Consider the following 8546-nt stretch of genomic DNA (forward strand, 5'->3'; position numbering starts at 1 on the left):
ATATTTAATATATGGTTCAGGTTGTAATTTTATATTATTATATGATAAGTAAGTTTTAAATTTTTCCCGTGAAAAAATTATGTATTTAGTTTTACCCCAGATCAGTTCAAATCTATTATTATGCATCCAGGTAACCAGTTTTTAAATTATGTTCTACAATATTTATTTCTTTTTCAGTAGATGATCCAGTAGTACGTAGAAGTAATCAGCGAACGACACTATTGTACTATCCTTCCATTTTTTATTGATTAAGTCAAGAATATATACACTGCTCCACAAAACTTAAGCAACCCGAGAGAACGTGGTATAAGTGACGTGTGGGGCCCATTCAAAACTGGTTAGTGACATGCACATACACAGAGACACACAAGCAAGGCGAGCACCCACTCTATCTCATAATCAGCACCGTTGCAAGGCGGTGAACAAATTATGCCATGAGGCGTACACCACAGCCCAGTAGTGTCCGAGGCTCCAAGCATTGAGTTAGTGGTTCTTGTGTGGGGTACACACCTTGCAATGGCTGGTAGACGACATCTGAGTGTCTTTGACCGCGGGCGAATAATTGGTCGGTTGGAATTGGGCCGATCGCAAGTGGAAATGGCGCAGGAATTCAACGTGAATAAAAAAAATGTGTCGAGGCTGTGGAGTCGCTTCCAAAATGGAGGTGAAGTCAATAGATGTCATCTAGGAGGCCGTCCGAAGAAGACGTCGGCCGTCGATGACCGATTTCTTACAATTTCTGCCAAACGTAACCGTCAAGCTTCGTGCTCTCAACTGGCCAATGAGTTGTTTCAGGCTACAGGACAACGCGTGAGTTGTGAAACTGTTCGTTGGCGGCTCAATAGAGCAGGACTGTATGCAAGAAGGCCTGTGCTGTGTGTGCCATTGAAACTGGAGCACAAACGTGCGCATTACACATGGTGTCAGGAACATGTTGCGTGGGGGAACACCAGTGGGGGCGTGTCATGTTCTCCGATGAGTCGAGATTCAGCCTGTCGTCTTATTATGGTCGGACTTTAGTGTGGAGAGAGCCAGAAACACGCTATTATCCAAACTTCATTGCTGAACGGCCGTCCTATGGCGGTGGTTTCATTATGGTGTGGAGTGGAATTATGCTGGATGGGAAAACGGACCTCCATATTGTGCAACATGGCACTTTGACAGCACAACGGTACCGGGATGAAATTCTCAATACACATGTGCGCAATTTCCGCGGAGCATTTGGCCCTGACTTCCTTTTCATGGATGGCAATGCCCGCCCACACCGTGCACATCTTGTGTCCGAGTATCTGGAGTACGAAAACATTACGCGTATTGCATGGCCTGCATATTCGCCGGACTTGAAACCCATCGAGCATGTGTGGGATGCTCTTAGGCGGCGAATAGCGCAGCGCAGTCCACCAGCACGCACTCTCCCTGATCTACAAACAGCTCTCCTCGAGGAGTGGCGCCATCTGCCGCAAGACTTGACCAACACTCTGATTTGCAGCATGGAGGCCAGATGTCGTGCCTGTATAGCTGTTCGTGGTGGTCACACGCCATATTGACTGCTTATGCCCTCGCACAATCCAGCTTCACCTGTTGAGGTATCGTTGTGCTGAACTTTTTGGTCACTCTGTACATCCTAACTGTATTGTTCGTCTTCACTTGTGTTGCATTGTGCATCTGGACAGTCTGGTTGTTCATTATACTTGGTGCAGTGTTCGTGTCGTTTTATTTTCTGCCACTTTCTTCGAGTTGCTTAAGTTTTGTGGAGCAGTGTATATATATTAAAAAGTACTGGACTTAATTTTTCCACGTAGAAGTCCTAATGATGATTCTCGGGGTTCTGTGTAGGTATTATTTATTTTTATATATATATCTTTCGATTTATGAGGGTATTATGTACTATTCATATTATTTTTCCTAGAATATTTAGGTTTGCCATTTTTCTAATTAATATGTCCAAAATTACATTGTCATATGCTCCTTTTATGTCAAAAGAAGTTACTAACATTACATTCCTTGTGATAGAAGTTTTTAAACCAATTTAATCGATTTAATATTAAATTTTCAAATATTTTGTATGCACATGGTAGTAATGCTATTGGTCTGTAATTGTCCGCTGGGTTTAAATAATTATTTGACTTCGGTATTGGGATAATGAGTACTTTTTTCCATTCCTTTGTTATATTTTCAGTGTTCCATATTTGATTAAAATAATTTAGTAATAACTGAAGTCCCTTTAAGGATATTTTTTTTGTAATGTTTATATCCGATTCCATCAATTCCAGGAGTCGTATTTCGGTGTATATTATTTATAACTAATTGTAATTCTTTCATATTAAATTCTGAATCTAATTCTATGCAAGTATTACTGAATAAATAGTCTTTCACTAAAAGACGATTATTATTTCTGAACAGGGAGAAATTTTTTGATGGAATTGCTCTATCTAGGATAAATCTTGTAAGAGCAGTTGAGTTTCTTGATTGAAAGAATAATTTTGAAATTTCTTCCAGAATGACCAAATCTTGTATGAAGATGTGCGATCAGACAGAATCGCAAAATGCTTGCCAACTTAGTCGTTTTGTTTGATTGATTATTTTTTAATTGAGCTTTTTTCTTTTGCTATTCAAAAAATAAATTTGATTTTCGATAATTAATAGTCTTTGAATGCTGCTTGACAAGCATTAGCACTTTGTTGACATATGTTGTTTCACCATATGGGTTTTCTAGTGGTTTGTGATTTTGGCTTGAATATTTTGTTGGTATCTTTTTTCCTCTGATTATTTATTATGGTTGATGCAGATTTTATTATTTTAAATAGATCTGACGCTGATGTTGAGGATGTGATTTTATCGTCAATTATTTTCTGACATTTCTTCTGATTGAAGTTAGTGTGAACATGATGAAGTTTGGATCCTGAATTTTTAGTTTGTTGTTGTGAAGGATTATTCATATTTTTAATATAGTGAGTTTTAAATATTATAGGAAGATGATCGCTAGTACAAGAATGATAATAAGTGGACCACTCCATTTCTACATAGTGAACATATTTAGTCAATGTTGTCAGGTGCACTATATGAGTTTATGCATATACCTGTAGGAGAACCATCATTCAGATATATATATATATAATTGGAATTTATTTGTGATTTCATTAATGCTCTTCCATATTTATCGTTTGTTTGATCCCCAAATTTTAGTATTAGCGTTGTAATCCCCTATAATATAATCTAAATTGTGATTAGAATTTAGTAATAAATTCCAAAAGTTTAAATCTGGTTGAATTTTTTGAGGAATGTATATATTTAGCAACTTAGTATTGTGTATTTTGATTCCTATTGTTTGGATATGAGGATGAATAAAATACATACTGCTATTCCACCATAGGAATCAAATCTGAGTAGATTAATACAATTGTATCCTTTAAGATTTAAAGGTAATTTAGGATTACACCAAGTTTCCTGAAGAAAAATTATATCTAGCGAGAAAATATTTATGACTAACTGGAGGTAGTATCCCTTTCCGTATACACTTTGTATACTTCATTGAAGTATTGTGAATCGTTTATATATTTTCCTATCCATATTTGATATTGTTTTTTAAAAATCTAAACAAGATTTTATGTTGGTGAGCATAGTTTCCAGTTGTGAACTATTTCTATTTTTCAGGTTGGAGTCGAAAAGGGTGAAAGACATTTTTTAATAAGCTTCCATTATTTTTTTGTTTATGTAATCTAAGTTTACCACATGATCTTTGATAATACTCATTGTTTTGTGATGTCATAGCACTATCATATTGAAAGCAGGGGTGGACTGGCCATAATCAAGTACCGGCCCGATAGCCGCTGCGCCCTCCTCACATCAGTGCCTTTGCGCCCTCCTCGGGAGGGGTTAAGATCCGTCTTAGCCTCGGGAAGGCGCACAGTTTCCTCTCTGAACACAATTTAAAGAAAAAAAAAACAAAGCTACATAATTATTTTCTAAATTCGCTAGCCTTTGGCCAGCTAGGGCTCCACCCCAGACCCCGGTATTTGCTCGGCCTGCGGTCTCGCTCTTTCTGTTTTCGGCGTGGGAATGCTATTAATGATATTAGATTTACCCCTAAATATAGCTATAGATTTGACTCGAATACGGTCATTTTGGACGATTTTTACATATCACCCTTACCAAACCCACGCTCCGCCCCAAATCCCAGTGTTTGTTCGGCCTGCGGCCTCGCTCTTTCTGTTTTTGGCTTTGGGAATGTCATTATAATGATCTTAGGGACCCTGAAATTTATAGATTTGACTCTAATATCGGTCATTTTGGATGATTTTTATATATTATGCTTCCCACCCCACTGCTCCGCCCCCAGATCCCGTCTTTACTCGGCCTACGTCCTTGACCTTTCTGTTTTAGGCTTTGATGGTACCATTAATGATCTCAGCGACTTCGAAATATATTGATTTGACTCTAATCTCGGTCATTTTGGATCATTTTTACATGTCTCTCCCGCCCACTCCCGTCGTTAGAAGCGCTAGTGGCGTTACATAAAAACAAGACTCCGTTCAAGACTTACACATGAACATCTGGAATCATTGTTCTTGATGAACTCAGAAAGAGACATTCTGACCAAAAGAGACAACAATCTTATTATTGACAAAATGTTTGAGAAAAGCAAGATGCGAAGGCTCCTTCAAGCATGAAGCAGAGACTTTACTTTCATTTTTCAGTTTTGTTTCTGAATTTCTTTTTTCGCTAGGTAGGTAGCCTATAATTCTAAATTTACTTTTGTTAATTTGTAGTAAATGTTTCATGTATACTTTTTATTAACGGTTTTAAAAATAGTTGAAAAATAAGAATGTTATGATGAACATAGCTTTAAAAGGACAGAAGAATGAAAAATAGTATAAGCCCCAAACTTAACTCAAATCTTCAGTTATAATTAGGCTGTTAACAAATGTAGCTGAAGAATTTAAACAACTGGTGTGATTTTTGTAGTCTCAGTTAAAGTGTGCAGATTTATATAGGCCTAATATACGAGGCGTGTTTTTTAAGTAAGACCGTTTGAACATAAGTACACAACGAAAGATTATTTCAAAAAAGTAAATGTATTTTCAGAAAGTATATACTTTACTCTATTTTTCGACATAGTTGCCAAGTTTGTTCAAACACTTATCATACCTCTCAACCAATTTCAAAATACCCTCTTCATAAAAACTTGCTGCCTGCTCCGATAACCAAGAGTTCACTTCCGTTTTCACATCGTCGTCATCATTGTAACGGTTGCCACTGAGGTGTTGTTTGAGGTGGAGGAACAGATGGTAATCGCTCGGCGCAAGATCAGGACTGTAGGGTGGGTGGTCTAAAACTTCCCAGCCAAAACTGCCCAACAAATCGCGGGTCTGACCTGCAGTGTGAGGTCTTGCTTTGTCATGGAGAACAATGCCCTTTGTCAGCATGCCGCGTCGTTTGTTTTGAATCGCTCTGCGTAGCTTTCACAGGGTTTGGCAGTATGCTTCTGCATTGATAGTGGTTCCTCGTTGCATGAAGTCGACCAACAAAACACCATGCCTATTCCAAAACACCGACGCCATGATTTTGCGCTGGGACAGAGTCTGTTTGGCCTTCACCTCTACAGGCGAGTGTGTGTGTCTTCATTCCATGCTCTCTTGCTGCGATTCGGGCGTGATATGCGAAACCCATGTTTCGTCTTCAGTTACGATCTGACTCAAGAAGCCGTCATCTTCTTCGTGACAACGAGTCAAGAACTTCATGGCACACTCAAATCTTTAGTTTTTGTGGTCCTCTTTAGGAGTTTCGGGACCCAACGGGAGCACAGTTTCCTAAACTTTAGGTGTTCAGAAACAATTTTGTAAAGCACTGACCTCGACACGTCAGGAAATTCGTTTGAGAGACCTGTTATTTTGAAGCGCCTGTTCTCACGAATCCCCGCTTCAACTGAAGCCACCAAATCGTCTGTAATCGAAGAAGGGCGACCGGAGCGGTCGTCATCATGGACGTTGTCACGGCCATTTTTGAATTATGTACCCACTTACACACTTTGCTTGCACTCATAACACTATCACCGTACACTTCGCAAATCTGTCGATGAATTTCTGCAGCAGACAGGTTACTTGCTGACAAAAACAGTATCATTGAGCGAATCTCACACGCGGCGGGCGACTTGATAGTCTTAAACATTGTGAAAGCACAGAACACAACCGTACAGGTCAGCTACAGAGCTAAAACTGAGCACAGTTGTTCCCGAGACATACCGGTACACGACGCACACGCTAGTTGCGATATGCGTGCGAACTACTAGTGTCTACAACAAAACGGACCTTACTTAAAAAAAAAACATGCCTCGTATTTAGTACTCAAAGTCTCTTTGTTTGTTTATGAAAATATTGAATTTCTATAATTCTATCGTGATTAATTGCAATAGCTACTTAATCTTTAGTTGTTTCTTGTGTACTAATTTTCCGATGGAAGCCCCCCGGCACTTTCTTTTATTAGGAGGGGGTATTCCATACAAGCGAAAGCCTCAGATGGACGGCGCCCTTATACATAGCCAGTCCACCCTGATTGAAAGTGTGAAAGGATCGTGGACTTCTCCTTTGAATCAAACGTTGTGAATTCCTTTGTTACAGGTTTTTGTTTTTGTGAATTTTGATTTACTAGAAGATTTCTTTTATAATGACAGTCTTCTTTTGTTGGGTGAAAATATTGGTGAATCCCTACTGTTTTATTTTATTTATTTATTTATTTATTTTTTTTTTTGTGAGATTTTGTTTTTGAAAAATTTGCAGTGGATGGGTTTGATTGTAGTGAAGTTTTCCTAACTGAAGATTCTGAGGAATTATTGATTGAATACGTACGTATCTATGATTGGTTTGTTATTTTGAAATCAGTTTGATTTCGTCTTCTTTTTTCAGGGGGAATATCAAAATTCTCTTGTTGTGGTATTACTAGTGGTGGCATATCTTCAAAAGATACTACAAAAGATACTACTGACGAATATAACTTGTTAGATGAAGTGAAGTTAAAGTTAGTATGAAAAGGGGGTGGGCGAGGTGAACTCCTGCCTAGGGGTTGTGTGGTTTTTGTTACTTGTTGATTTTTCTTTCCTAGTATGTTATTTGCTTCACTGGAAGAAGGTCTTTCCTTCGCCATTAGTTCCATAATTTTCTTCTGGCGAATTCTCTCTAGACAGTGAGGGAAATTCGCCGCATGTTCGTTTCCACAATTTATACAGTGTAAGGGATTAGTACGTCTCCTGCGTGTGATTTCCTCCTCATTGTATACATAGGGACTTTTTAAGGCGACAGCTGCCCCTCCTATGCCCAAATTTGTTCCAACCATCTACGCATTGACGTATTGTAGGGATATATGGGTATACAGTTCGATTCATGTAATAAAGTTTTACATCTGTGGGAAGTGGTTGTGAATCGAAGGTTAAAATTACTGTTGATGTGGGTTGTAACTCAGATTTGTCGGTTTTCTTGCAAATTCTTCGTGCTGACGTTACAGTGACATCACATTTAATGTCATTTAGCAGATCTCTAGGCGGGCAACATCAATATAAAATGCTTATAAGCCAAACGTAATTCATATCAAAATTCTGTGGAAATTGGGGAACTTGTTAAATTACTAATAGCACGGTTCCTACCTTTATCAAAATAATTCCAAATTATTTTCCATCATTGGTACGTCTCTTGCCACAAATTTAGAAATTTCCATTGTCTTGGCATACGAATCGTCCGTTTTAATACTAGTCATTACTTGTATTCTCTCTACCTTTCTTTTCCTTCCACTTTAAAAATGATAGTAGTTTTTAATCCTAACCACTGATTTAGCCTCTCTCCCCTTCTTACCATCTTTTTTTCCTTTCACTTTAGAAGTTTATATTATCTTGGCATACGAATATGCTGTTTTACTACTAGTTTTCGACTGTAGTCTCTCTCTCCTTCTACCTTAGAAATTTTCATCGTCTTGGCATTCGAATCTTCTTGTTTTAACATTAGCCATTAATTATAGTCTCTCTTCCCTTCTTTTCCTTCCACTTCAGAAACTTTTATCGTCCTTACATACTAATAGTCCGTTGTAACACTAGCCATTGATTCTAGCCTCTTTTCTTCTTGTTTCCATTTCTTTTCCTACCAATATCATCTTAAAATTTAGAATCAAGTTAGTATTTAATATCATCTTGGCATACGAATGGTCCGTTTTAATAGTAGCCATTATTTGTAAGTTATGTTCCCTTCTTTTCGTTGGGTTTTTGAGTTTTCCATCATTTTGGCTTACGAATCGTCCGTTTTAATACTAACTGTCGATTGTGGTCTCTCTCTTTTGCTTTACTTCCACTTTAGAGGTTTCCATCATCATTCATTTTTCGTCGTACCCCGCTAAGTTCTCCATTCCTTTCAACGTACAAACTTTGACGAGTTTTTAATTTCAGCACAATATTCATTATTATTTATTTTTTAATTACTAGTTTTTGTCTTTCATTCATTTACCTATATAATGCCTTTCACCTCTCATTTCTGCAATTGCCACAAAATCCTTCATTCCAATTGCCA

General features: G+C 38.0%; 1 protein-coding gene across 1 annotated transcript in view; it reads left to right on the forward strand.

The window, feature by feature from the left end:
• The window catches only part of LOC145683671 (1-acyl-sn-glycerol-3-phosphate acyltransferase alpha-like), a 368125-nt gene that overhangs the window by 88075 nt on the left and 271504 nt on the right, over positions 1-8546 (forward strand). The gene's annotated exons all lie outside the window — the stretch shown is intronic.

This window comes from Thermobia domestica, chromosome 1 (assembly GCF_964235325.1).
Source record: "Thermobia domestica chromosome 1, izTheDome1.hap1.1, whole genome shotgun sequence".
NCBI lineage: Eukaryota > Metazoa > Arthropoda > Insecta > Zygentoma > Lepismatidae > Thermobia > Thermobia domestica.